The sequence below is a fragment of the Oryctolagus cuniculus genome, chromosome 12 (genome assembly GCF_964237555.1).
Source record: "Oryctolagus cuniculus chromosome 12, mOryCun1.1, whole genome shotgun sequence".
NCBI lineage: Eukaryota > Metazoa > Chordata > Mammalia > Lagomorpha > Leporidae > Oryctolagus > Oryctolagus cuniculus.
The window spans coordinates 61,344,829-61,358,855 of NC_091443.1; the positions used below are offsets into that span (position 1 = coordinate 61,344,829).

At 39.7% G+C, this 14,027-nt stretch overlaps 1 protein-coding gene across 2 annotated transcripts in view; it reads left to right on the plus strand.

The window, feature by feature from the left end:
* SPRED1 (sprouty related EVH1 domain containing 1) overlaps positions 1 to 14,027 on the plus strand; it is a 122,613-nt gene that overhangs the window by 24,010 nt on the left and 84,576 nt on the right. Inside the window, exon 1 of one of the 2 annotated variants that reach the window (XM_070053969.1) lies at positions 464 to 9,314. The exons of the other annotated variant lie outside the window; for it this stretch is intronic. The gene's annotated coding sequence lies outside the window, so the exon portion shown is untranslated. Of the gene's footprint in view, positions 1 to 463; positions 9,315 to 14,027 lie in introns of those variants that run through there. 2 annotated transcript variants of the gene reach the window in all.

The following is a 14,027-nucleotide window of genomic DNA, read 5'->3' on the forward strand; positions in this document are numbered from 1 at the left end:
GTCAATGAGTAGTTGTGTGTCTGTATTGGGAGACATGTGCTCAGAATGTTTTTTATTTACTGGGGCTTTTTTTTGCTCCAATGTATTTTTATGGGGTAGAAGTAGATGGTATGATGATTAAAAAATTATTTCATTATACATAATTCAAGTGGCTTAGGATTTGTATATTATGTGTAAATATATGCTATCAGATTTCGTTATATTTACATGGTCCTCCTTTTAGTGCACTGCCATTTCATAATTGTAGTAATATTATACACGCATTAAATGATATCTATTTGCTAAATATAGTTGAGCACTTTGTTATAAACTTCATGAGTTGGTACTATTTTTCCCATATTCCAGGTGAGCAGTTTAATTAGCTGACTTTAGGATCATAAGCCTTAATAAATATTATAAGGTGTGTTTAAATCCAGTTTTTATCTGAAATATGAAGTACTGTTTCTGTTGCAAATGTATTTTTTTTTTTTTTTTAATTTTTGACAGGCAGAGTGGACAGTGAGAGAGAGAGAGACAGAGAGAAAGGTCTTCCTTTTGCCGTTGGTTCACCCTCCAATGGCTGCCGCGGCCGGCGCATCGCGCTGAACCGAAGCCAGGAGCCAGGTGATTCTGGTCTCACATGGGGTGCAGGGCCCAAGGACTTGAGCCATCCTCCACTGCACTCCCTGGCCACAGCAGAGAGCTGGCCTGGAAGAGGGGCAACTGGGACAGAATCCAGCGCCCCGACCAGAACTAGAACCCGGTGTGCCGGCGCCGCAAGGTGGAGGATTAGCCTATTGAGCCATGGCGCCGGCCTGCAAATGTATTTTGATCATGCATTCAAAAAGTCCATTCTAATGTTGAAGATTTACTAAGTCCATTGTTTTAAACATTTTTTGACTTGTGTGTTTTGATCCTAACCTTTCTTAGTTTATAACTGATTCATAAGACATAGTATAGTTTATTTTAAATAATCTTACAGTAATTTTATTAACTTTTATGGGACATACTTTTAATGTATTAAGTTGTTGTAATAGTGACCAGCATCCTCAATGCAGAAGGAAAAAGTTTTGTGCTAAGTTGTAATATGAGCCTAATACTGCTGACATTTCCTTTCTAACTTGCCATGGTAATTTAGAGTCTACCTTCATAAAAAATAATTGTCGTAAATTTCATATTTGTTTCTACATTAAAAGAAAGGGGAATTTCTATTTGTATAAGAAAATATTAACGACAAGTAATACAGAATTAAATTTAGAGTTTTTGTGATAAATTTGAAGAGTTAAAACTGGTATGAAATAGAAGAAAAGCTGCATGTATTTATTTACTAGTAGTAATGAAAATATAAGGGAACTTAAAAACGTTCATGGAAAAATGGAATTTAATTAAATACAGATTTTTCCAACTTTTTGAACACTCCTTGTAGATTAGATAACCTTTAGAAATTGTTTTTTATGTACTAACATATGAATATAAATATGTGAGACTATATTTGTTTTTTGTTTTCTTGGTGAATTTTTGAATGGTGGTAAGTGACTTAACAGTTCTACCACTTTATTATTTTTGTAAATGTGAGTTGATTTCTCTGTGTTCAGCAATTTAGCATGATTTATTTAGGCTTGTCTCTGCAGTTCAGATGAAGTTGAGTAGATTCTAGTTTTAAGAGATTAGAGTATTATTTCTGTTTTCTTAGCCTTACCAGGTTGTAAGTTAGCATTTCCATCAAAAGATGAAGACATGTATGGTATTGTGCTAGACAGTGCAATCTTACTCCTAGGCAGCCTTTGAAGTATACTTCCATAGGGACTTTTGAGTTCCTCTGCTCTGGGCCAAAGGCCCAGCTCTGACTTACCTATTGGACTTGTGTAAGGCTTGGTTTCCTTATCTGCAAAATGATAATACTCATCCTTGTTTTGGAAGGTTATTGTGAAGATTAAATATAACACATATAAAGTATTTTTTTAAAGATTTATTTATTGGAAAGTCAGAGTTACACAGAGGGGAGAGACAGAGAGAGAGAGAGAGAGAGAGAGGTCTTCCATCCGCTGCTTCTCTCCCCAGTTGGGCGCAACAGCCGGAGCTGAGCCAATCCAAAGCCAGGAGCCAGGAGCTTCCTTCAGTTCTCCCAAGCAGATGCAGGGGCCCAAGGACTTCGGCCATCTTCCACTGCTTTCCCAGGTCATAGCAGAGAGCTGGATTGGAAGTGGAGCAGACGGGACTAGAACTGGCTCCCATATGGGATACCGGCACTGCAGGCAGCAGCTTTACCCACTACACCATAGCATCGGCCCCACATAAAAAGTATTGAACCATGTCTGCAAATAGCAGGTACTGAAGTATCAGCTGCTTGTTAATATTAGCGCCAAGAGAAATAGTGATTAATTCATTGCAAAGAAATACTAAAAGTTCTTACTGAAAAATAAGCCCTAAGTAATACAAGACAAACATTTATGGGGGACTAATTAGGTTACCTTTACAAGTCTTTGGTGTTTCATGGAATTAGATAAATTTGGAATTGAAGAAGTGGGGTGCTGGAATGGAGTCCTCAAATGGCTAGCAGGGACATTCTGCCACATTGTGTCAGCTGTCCTGGACCCACCAGTCTCACTGTTTACAGGAGATGATAACAGAACGAATCAAAGCCTTTACCACCAGTCCTGTCAGCAGGAAGTAGCTCTAAAAGACGTATCATTGTCCCTCCACCTGTCCTGGACTTTTGGGGCTGATGTAATCCCATACAACCTTTGCTTTATACAAAACAAAAAAGGGGAATGTTACTACAATGGTGCAGTCTTATCTGTGGCTCAATCTGCACCCTGAACACCATCCTTGTGTCCTTAGCTCTTTGCCCCCACCACCATTGCTACAAGTCAGGTGACCAAATGCCCCAACCACAGGAGTCAGCTCCACCTCCACCTTAATGGGGTTCCACGGCTCCTACTTCCCTGCACCCTGGCAGAGATTTAACAAGATGTGCTTCCAGCATGCATGTGCACTCTCTCTTGATCTCTCTCTGTGGACGCTTCTTTCTTCTTCGCCCCTTCCTTCCAACCTGTCGAATTTCCCCTTCAATAAACCCTTTCCCTTAAAAAAAAAATAAAAAACAAAAAAAAAAAACAAAACTTGGAATGGAAAAGAATTTTGATTAAATGTATATATTTTTTTTATTTTTAAGGATGAGAGTACTAAGGCCTAAACCATAAAATAACATACTCAAAATATTCTAGTTGCGTGTGTAAGTTTCAGTGGAAACTGTCTTCATGAGTGTGATTTAGTGCTGTTTTCTGTAACAAATGTAGCCTATGTCAGTTTTTCCCTACAGTGTGTCCATGGTAACCCCAATCAAGAGAAATAATTTATTTTCAGAAGTCATCTTCTGTCTTTATTCTTAGGGATTGGTTTGCACTGATTCTTTTTTAAATTTAATTGTGAGGCAGAGAGAGACACAAAATTCCCATCCACTGATTTATTCCCCATATTCCTGCAACAGCCGGGTTGGGCCAAGCCTATGCCTGGAGCTGGCAGTTGAATACAGATCAACCAACATGGGTGACAGGGACCCAGTCATATGAGCCATCACGTGTGGCCTCTCAGGGTACACATTAGCAAGAAGCTGGAATTGGGAGTGAAGCTGGAACTGGAGTTCAGACTCCTTTTTATAAGAGGATATGGACATCTCAACCACTATTCCGTATGTATGTCTTCCCCAGCACTGACTTTTTTAAAATTTCTTTATTATTTGAAAGGCAGAGTTAACAGAGAGGGACACTGAGACAGATATTTTCTAACTACATGTTTACTCCCTAGATGAGTACAACAGCTGGGGATGGGCCAGGTTAAAGGCAGGAGCTGGGAACTCCATATACATCTCCCATGTGGGCAGCAGGGGCCCAAGCGCTGGGGCCTTCCTCAGCTGCTTTCTCAGGCTCATTAGCAGAGAGCTGGATCAAAAGTGGAGCAGCTGGGGCTCAAACTGGTGCTCGAGTGGGATGTGGGCTTCTCAGGTGATAGCCTAATCCACTGTGTCACAATGCTGGCCACTAGCACTGACTCTAAAGTATAGGAAATAAAAGTTGGAAGAGAAATATCTTAATTCTTCCTGTTAAAGGGTTATGATAATATACTAATTCTTTCAATCAGAATCCCTTCATTAATCCCTGTAGCAGGTAAATGGAAAAAACTTTTAAAAAATATTTATTCAAAAGGCAGAGTGTCAGAGAGTGGGAGACAGAAAGATAGTCCAGCTGCTAGTTAACTCCCCAAATGGCTGCAATGGCTGGGGCTTGTCCAGGTCAAAACCAGAAGCCCAGAGCTCCGTCTGGGTCTCTTACATTGGTGGCAAGTGCCAAGGTACTTGGTCCGTCTTCCACAACCTTCCCAGGCACTTTGGCAAGGAGCTAGATTGGAAGCAGGTTAGCTTGGACTCAAACCTGTGCTCTAATACGAATTGCATGCTGTGCAGGCCTCAGCTTAGCTCACTGTACCACATGGTCGTCCTGTAAAAAACTTTTCTGAACGCTCTGTTCAGATTGTCATGGTAGCCTCAAGTCTTAGCAAGAAATAGATTGATAATTTAGCTTTTGGGTGAATTTTTTTTATTTTTAATTTTCCAATATTTTAAAAGTTTTTTTAATTGTCTTTGAAAGGGAGACTGAGGGAGATCTCCCATCCATTGTTTCACTCCCCAAATGCCTACAACACCAGTAGAGGCCAGGCCAAAGCAGGAACCTGGAACTCCATCTGGGCCTCCTACATGGGTGGCAGGGACTCAAATACTTCAGCCATCATCTGCCTCACAGGATGTATATAAAGGGGAATCTGGATCAGAAGTAGAGTAGCCCAGTTCCACCTAGGCATTCTGATACTGTAAGGTGGGTGGCCCAAGCTGTGACTTAAAGCTGCTGAGCCAAGTGCCTTCTCCTTTTTTATTTTTTAGAAATTGGAGAAAAGATGAAAAAATGGCATAGAAGACAATAGTCTTATATATCTTTATTTTCCAAAATTAACCACTGTTATCCTCTTTGTCCCAGGTTTTAAAAACATTTTTGTGAGGATGATTAAATTTAGTTAGGTTGTAAAACTATCTAATTATATGGTAGAGAAGAGATGACAAATGATGTGATTGTAGCTTGAGGGTACTTAGGACATTTGGTAAGGCAGTGGACTCATTAAGAATCTGTACATGGAAAAGCAAACTAAATTTTCTTTCATAGTTAAAAACAGTTATTTGCAAAAACATATGATTTAGAATGAATTAGTTAAAATTTAGCATTTCTTTGAACTAAAATAACTACTTACTGTATAACTCCATTGACCTTCATTCAGGAAGAGAATAGTTATAGAATGAATGGCACCTTTAAAAGGAAGCAGTGAATCTGTTAGTGAACCTGGCCTGTCACCTAACATGTATCTCAAAGGTTATTTTCCAGTACATAACCATTATGATAAATTCATAATCTTAGTATGTTGAGATATTTTAAAAACTAGGTTAGATATGAACAAGTTACAGGAAGAATTAGTTGGGTTGAGCTTGGAAGAGAGTTGATCAATGAAAAATTTTAACTGTCTCCAAATAATTAAAAACCTCTTGTGGATTTTATATGTTGGGAGTAAACTTAGACTCTTCTGTAGCTGAGAGTAAAACTAGAAGCATAGATGGAAATTAAAGGGGTGGAAGTAGATTTTTGTTATACAAAAGAGAAGTCCTAATGATATGGTGAGTCTGATAATGGAATGCTGTCTTGTGAAATCAAGAACTTGTTGTAGGAACTTCTTGAAGTTACAGTCATGCATCCTATAGCAATGCTGCATTCAGTAATGAGCCACTTATACAAGGATAGTCTCGTAAGATGCTATCTCTTTTCACAGCAATAAATTCCTGTAATGAGGCATTTCTCAGAACATATCTTCACTGTTAAGCAACACAGTGATTTTTAAATTTAGTTAGAGGATTGATATCTAAATGGATCTTTTCAAGAGAGTGCTGTTGTATGTCAGGTTACTCTAGATCTTTCAGTTTCCATATAACTGCTTAAATTCCATGTTTTTAATTGTTTAATCTTTATACACTGCTCTGTTTCCTAAGTTTCCACTCTGAAAAATACATACTTTTTGAGTAGAGAAAAACTCACAGCTTATAAAGAAAAATTGTCCATCCTTATTAATCATTTGTAAAATAAAGCACAAATTCAGTTCATGTTCACTTAACAGAAGTCCCTGAAAATTCTAAAGGTGAAGTAGATACTCAGTTCAGTGTGAGCTCTTATAGGGATAAACTTCAGTACTAAAGAAAGTATATTTTTGTGACTGAATGGAGTGAAAAAGTTTAAGAGATTAACTCAGGTTCTGAATTGTCATTATCTAAAGAACACCATCATTACTAAGTTCATATATGCCTAATAATGTTCCATAACGTGATCCATAAATACACCTTTTTGGGAATATCTGTTAGTTTATATGCATTAAATTGTTCTTTAATCTCTTCAGGAAGCATGGGTAGTTCGTTGACTCACTTTGAATGTATCTGATAAAAACTGCTGAGCTAGATAAAGTGATATTAGGATGGTTTGAGTTTTGGAAAATTTTGCTTATTTTCTAATCTCACTGGAAAACATTTTGCACATCATTTACCGTTGTCTTTTACTAACTTATAAAATGGAAATTTATAGATTACAGTTTGACACATGATGGATTTTATTTGACCATTGCTGCTTTTTCTCTTTTTAAAAAATGTTTCTGTTTGTTTATTTGAAAGGGAGAGAGATACATTGGCAGGCAGAGATCTTCCATCTGCTGGTTAACTGCCCAAATGTCCACAGGAACTGGGATAGGTCAGGCTGAAGCCAGAAGCCTGAACTCAATCCAGGTTTTCCACATGCATGTCAGAGACCCAAGTACTTAAGCCATTACTATGGTGTGCATTAGCAGGAAGCTGCAATCAGAAGTGGAGCCTGAACTTGAACTCAGGCACCTGAAATGTGGGTGTTCAAAGGTTGTCTTAACTGCTGTGACAAACACTCATCCCCCAACACTTGTTTTAAAAAACGGGTGTGATTTTTAGGCTTGTTAGTTGTCATGTTTTGTTTGTTTTAAACCACTACTCTTGTACAACTTAGTATGAGGACCATGATGCTATTTTGAATCCAGTGGTGCTCATTGATGGAAAGCTTCTTGAAAATTCTAGTGTATTTTTATGGTATACTGGGTTGCTGAACATTTTAGGGGGATGATGAGGGCTTGTAGGGCCTAATGGTAAAGGATATGGAGGCCTGGTAGACAAGTTTACCAAGTGAAATAGGATTGCAGATTTTGTGATTTGTTTCTTTGTGGGGGCATTACTGTAGAATTTTGTTTTTTGCTTAGGTGCTGTGCACTTACATACAGACTTAGAAAAATGTAGAAAATGAAAAATGTTAGCCGGCGCTGCGGCTCAATAGGCTTATCCTCCACCTAGCGGCGCCGGCACACCAGGTTCTAGTCCCGGTCGGGGCACCGGATTCTTTCCCGGTTGCCCCTCTTCCAGGCCAGCTCTCTGCTGTGGCCCGGGAGGGCAGTGGAGGATGGCCCAAATGCTTGGGCCCTGCACCCCATGGGAGACCAGGAAAAGCACCTGGCTCCTGCCATCGGATCAGTGCGGTGCGCTGGCCGCAGCGCGCCAGCCGTGGCGGCCATTGGAGGGTGAACCAATGGCAAAAGGAAGACCTTTCTCTCTGTCTCTCTCTCACTATCCACTCTGCCTGTAAAAAAAAAAAAAAAAAAAAAAAAAATGTAATTGATAGAGAATGTTTATCCTAAATTTTATTTTTACACAATTGAGGTTGAAGGTAACAAGCGACAGTTTTTCCTTTCTCATCACAGCTACTTAAGTTGCAGAGCAGATCTAGTACAGCAGGGATCTAACTTTTTTGCTCAGTCCTTTACAAAGCATTGTGATCTGCAAGTCATTTGCTTTCTAGAAATTTGTTTCCTTGTGTGTATTTTGAAGATAATAATCTACAGGATCAAGTCAGAATTAAGATTATGCCTTTAACCAAATACCCAAAATAGATTAGGCAGCTAGTAAGAATTGGATAAATGTTTGCTATTGTTTACTCTTAAATGTTTATTAGAATTCAGAGTGCTTTAAATATTTTCACTGTTTCTTGTGATTATAGAAGAAGAAAAAAAAGGTAACCTTTATTTTAAAAAACAAAAACAAGATTTATTTAAAAGACAAGAGTTACCAAAAGAGAGGGAGAGATGGAGAAGACAGAGAGAGAGAGACAGATCTTCCATCTGCTGGTTCACTCCCCAGATGGCCCCAACGACCAGGGCTAGGCCAGGCCAAAGACCGTTGCCTGGAACTCCAACCAGGTCTCTCCTGAGGGTTACAGGAGCCCAAACACTTGGGCCATCTTCTGCTGCTCTCCCAGGCACATTAGCAGGTATTGGATCAGAAGTAGAGCAGCCAGGACCAGGAGCAGCAACCACATGGGATGCCTGCACTGCAGGCGGCAGCATAACCTGCTGTGCCACAGTGCCAGTCTCACCTCTGCTTCTAAGGGATAATCATGACATTGTGTTGTAAATTTTTCCACATTGGTTTTTTAGTTCTTTTAAGCACTTTATGTATTAATTCTTCAAAACTGTGTTTATCCTTTTATACTGAGTTGGGGTCTACTTGTTTTCACTTACCCTGTCATCCTATACAATTTTACAACGTGATAGTGACTGAAATTTACATTGAATTGGTCTCTTACTGATGGTTCTGTAGTTTCTTGTTTTTGTTTTTTCCCTGTAAGAAATCATATGATAAATGGCTTTGTGCATGTAAGTAAGTTTGTTTCTTTAGAATAAATTTTGGGATGTAAACTTTCTGAAGCTAAGGAATATGTATTTTGAACTTACTGAAGTGCTCTCTAGAAACATTGTAGCAGTTTACACCCCCATAAGCAAGTGGTATGGAAGACTATTGTGTAAGTACTGGCTGTTGTTGGACTTTTAAGTCTTTTTTTTTAAAGGTGTATTTATTTTGAAAATCAGAGTTATGGAGAGAGAGGGAGAGACAGAGGTTTTCCATCTGCTGGTTTTACTCCCCAAATGGCTGCAACGCTCAGCACTGGGCCATGCCTGAGCTAGGAGCCAGGAGCTTTATCCCGGTCTCATGTGGGTGGCAGGGATCCAAACACTTGGTCTGTCTTCCTCTGTTTTTCCCAGGCCATTGGCAGGGTGCTAAATGGGAAGTGGAGCAACTGAGACATGAACCTGTGCCTTTATGGGGTGCCAGTATTGCAGGCAGCAGCTTTATTCACAACTCTACAATGTTGGCCCTGAACTTTTAAGTCTTTACCAGTTTGGTAGGTGAAAAATATTATCTCATTATTTGCATTTTACTGATTACTAGTGAGAGATAATACAACGTGTATTTCTTTGTAATTTTTAGTTTTTCTGTTCATTTTATTTTAATTTATAAGAAATTATATTAGAGTGCTAAGCTTTGCCATATATACTACATGTTCTCGCCCACAATTTGTTATTTGTCTTTTAATACTCTGATGTTTTTAGCTAAGCAGAGATTTCTCATTTTTATGCAGTTGGATCGAGTAGTTATTTCTCTTGTACTTTCTGACTTTGGTTGAAGTGAATGGAACTGTTGTGCCCCAAAATGGCAAAAATATTTCACCTAGTGTATAGTTTTAGTTTTGATGTTATATAGTTATTCAGGCTTTAATTTTCTTTTTTTAGAGGACCAACTTTTTTCTTCAACACTATTCATTGAGTAACCCTCTGTTCTCTACAGATTCAGTGTGCCTTATTGTTATCATATGCTAAATGTTTTTTATGCATTTGAGTATTTTATGGACTTTATTCCTGTGGTTTTCAACCTATGTTGTAACTAAATGTCACTTTATCTGGTATTTCCTTTTAAAGCACATTCTTGTTTCTTGCTCTGTTTCATCTGTATCAGACTATTTTAAACTTTTTTTTCTATTTCTTTGCTTTTCTCAGCTCCCTCTGACTGATGGGACTAACTGTGCCTCCTCTCCCCTCTTTCCTTTCAATATATTATCTTTACATTGCACTTGGATAACTACTGGGAAAAGCATACCCTCTTCCCTCTTTAAAATGTTGATTTAACAGACATCTTAAAGTGCATATTCTGTGCAAGGCACTCTTATAGTTTAAGGATCTTTTTGGAGAACAAAACAAAGAGTTTTGAGCTTACAAACAGGTGGTATTGGAGGGATCACAGAAAATAGCAGTGAAATAAGTATTTGTAAACTAGTATTTTGGTAGCACAAGCTACATGGGAGAGGGACTGGAGGACAGCAAGAATATCTCAGTGAGAAGGTGACAGCAGAGCAGAGCAGGTGAGTGAGTGAACTGGCATACTGATAATCTGAGAAGAGCTTAAGGCAGAGTAGGTGATCGCAGTAAAGGCCCTAAAGTGGGGGTGTGCTTGGCACATTTGAAAAGAGAAAGGACAGTGTGGCTGGGTCAGGGTGAATTAGGGGAAGAGTGATTAGAGATGAGACCTCAAAGATAGCAAGGGCCACAAAGTGCAGGGTCCTTCAGAGTTGGACTCTTCCCGCAGGTGAACTCTGCAGAGTTTTGAGGACAAGTCAAGTGATCAGAGTCACATTTAAAAGATCATTCAGATGTTCCCAGCTTCAGAGTTTATTTATGACTCTCATTTTTTTCAAGTTACACGTTCTTCCCACAAAATTCATTGGTATTTTAACTGATTTTACAATAAGTGAGAATTTGGTTGGAACTGGCATCTTTGTAATATTTCATTTTGCTTCCAGGAAACACACAGTCTTTTTATTCATTCAAGTTCTTTATATCCTTCTTTGAAATTTTGCAGATTTATTTTGTATTTTTAGCTTTTATTTATTTGAAAGAGTCAGAGATCACCCAGCCACTAATTCTCTCCCCAAATGCCTTCAGGAGCAGCAAGGCTGGACCAGGCTAAAGCCCTTAGCTCAGAACTCAATCTGTGTCTCCCGTCTTAGCGGCAGGAGCCCAAGTACTTGAACCATAACCTGCTGCCTCCTAGAGTGTGTGCATTAGTAGGAAGCTGGAAACAGAAGCAGATCCAGTTGTAAACCGAGTTTGTCCCATGTGGAATTCAAGTGGGGATTCTGCTGTTAAACCAAACACTTGCCCCAAAGGGTTCATCAAACAGTTGCTGTCCTGCCAGATTCACATTTCTTTTATTACTGTGAATTGGCTTGGTGGTGTTTCTAATTCATTGATAAATAGGACAACCAAATGAGCTTTTGTCATTATTTCTTATATGCGACCCACTGTATTGCCATGCTGTTTTTCTAATGCAGGTTAACTCCTTACTCAAAATATTTTACTTAGTGTATGTGCTTCTGAAGTGAGTACATATCTAAAATATTTGAGACTGAAAGTGTTTCAAATTTTGGAGTTTTTTGGATTTTGGAATATTTCCATAGACTTTACCAGTTGAGCATCCCTAATCTGAAAATCAAAAATGCTGTAAAATATGAAACTTCCTGTGTGTCATTTCAACATAAAAAATTTTTTGGATTCTGGATTAAGGATGATTCCTGTGTTTTCTAGATGAGCAGTCAGTGGCAACTAAAGTTAATTTTAAAAATCAATACTAATATTTATTTTGTCTTTTCCTTCTTTTCCCTTTTCTTTACTCAAATTACATATGCTTTTTTCTTTTTTTTAAAAAAAGCCTCTCCAGTAGTGTCCTATTTATGACTTTAAATACTTGAAGTGTTCTACTTTCAAGTATGGGGCTAGGTATTTAGTTTTTGTAATTTCCACTTTATTGATGGAGGCCTCATTATGTTAAGGAAATCTTTTTCTAAGCTCAACTAGTCCTTATTATGTATTTATTTGAATAGCATAGTGACAGGGTGGGAGTAGGGAAAGAGAAAGAAACAGAGATCTTCCATTTGATGGTTCACTCCTAAAATGGGAACAGCATTAGGGACTGGACCAAGCTAAAGCCAGGGACCAAGAACTCCAACCAGGTCTCTCCTGTGAGTGGCAGGAACTCAAGTACTTGAGCCATCATCCCCTGCTTCCCAGGTGTGTTAGCATGGAGCTGGATCAGAAATAGAGTGGGTGGGACTTGAACCTGCTGTGCCATGTGCCCCACCCAAGGAAATTTCTTTCTTACGTTTCTTTATGAAGAATATTTTTAAGAATGAATGTTGAATTTTTTTAAACTTCATTCTAGGTAGTTAGATTTTTCTGAAGCAGTCTCTCTATTCCCAGCTTAGTTCCTTTTTCAGTATTTGAATTTTGGAGTACAAACTAGGTTAACAACAACAACAAAAAAATCCTACTTTGTCAAATTCATGCTTGAGATTCTACCCCTTTATGTTTCTGTATAGTTTTATTCATACTTTACATTATTATATTGCTACTTTATGTCTATAATCCTATTTCATGACTTAGAAGAGGGAAGTCTTTTGTGGCCTACCATAGATATGTCTTACATAATAATGCAGTCACCATTATCATAATTAGTTGAATTGCATTATGCCATTATTTCTTTTGTAAAAATGTATAAGAAGACATCTGTTGGGCCGGCGCCGCGGCTCACTAGGCTAATCCTCCGCCTAGCGGCGCCGGCACACCGGGTTCTAGTCCCGGTTGGGGCGCCGGATTCTGTCCCGGTTGCCCCTCTTCCAGGGCCAGCCCTCTGCTGTGGCCAGGGAGTGCAGTGGAGGATGGCCCAGGTGCTTGGGCCCTGCACCCCATGGGAGACCAGGAAAAGCACCTGGCTCCTGGCTCCTGCCATCGGATCAGCGCAGTGCGCCGGCCGCAGCGGGCCGGCCGCGGCGGCCATTGGAGGGTGAACCAACGGCAAAGGAAGACCTTTCTCTCTGTCTCTCTCTCTCACTGTCCACTCTGCCTGTCAAAAAAAAAAAAAAAAAAAAAAAAAAGAAGACATCTGTTTATAGAGCTGGGAAACAATTAGAAATGCAGAGAGGGGTTCGGAGATCCAGAAGCACATGGGGCCGCACAGTGTGATCTCCAAAGTATACCATTAGCCCATTCAGTTTTCTCATCCATTTGTTCAGTCATCTCATCATTGTAGTGCGTGTGTATATATTTAAATCAATTATTTTTTTCATTTTATTAGACATCTTCACCTGCCGTTCACTCCCCAAATGTGCGTGGTCAGGATTGGGTCAGGCTGAAGCTAGGAGCCTACAACTCCATCCTGGTCTCCAACATCTGTGTCAGGGACCCAGCCACCTGAGTCATCACTGCTGCCTTGCAGAGTATGCTCCAGCAGGAAGCAAGATTGGAAGTGGAGAAGTTGGGCCTCAGACCAGGCACTCCAGAATGGAATGCAGGTGTTCCAAATAGGGACTTAACTCTGAGCCATGTGCTTGCCCACCCTAGTTTCTATTTTTCACTGGGATAACTACAACACCTTTGCATCCCCTGTTGACTCCTTCTGCCCCTTCCATGTTTTCCTTCAGCCTGCAAGGGAGTGCAGTTTGGTTTGTTTTTAAGATTTATTTATTTGAAAGTGTTTGCACTTTCCCCTTTTCCCCTGAGGGGGAAAAAGAGTTCACAGAGGGAGAGACAGACACAGAGAGAGAGCTTCCATCTGCTAGTTCACTCCCCAAATAGCTGCAACATCCAGAGCTGAGCCGATCCGGACTGCTTCTGGGTCTCTTAAGTGGGTGGGTGCCACAATGCTAGCCCCTATTATCTGCACTTAAAAACAAACCATGGGGCCCAGCATTGTGGTGTAGTAGGTAAAGCTGCCATCTACAACACTGGCATTCCGTATGGGTGCCACTTCAAGTCCCAGCTGCTCCACTTCCGATAAAGCTCCCTGCTAATATGCCTGGGAAAGCAGTGGAAGATGCCTCAAGTGTTTGGGCCCCTGTCACCAATGTGGGAGACCCTGATGAAGCTCCTGGCTTCGTTGTGGCCATTTGGGGAGTGATCCAACAGGTGAATGATACCTCTCTTGCTCTCTTTTTCTTTGTCTCTCCCTCGCTCTCTCTGTAACTCTGCCTTTCAAATCTTTTTTTTTTTTTAATTTTTATTTATTT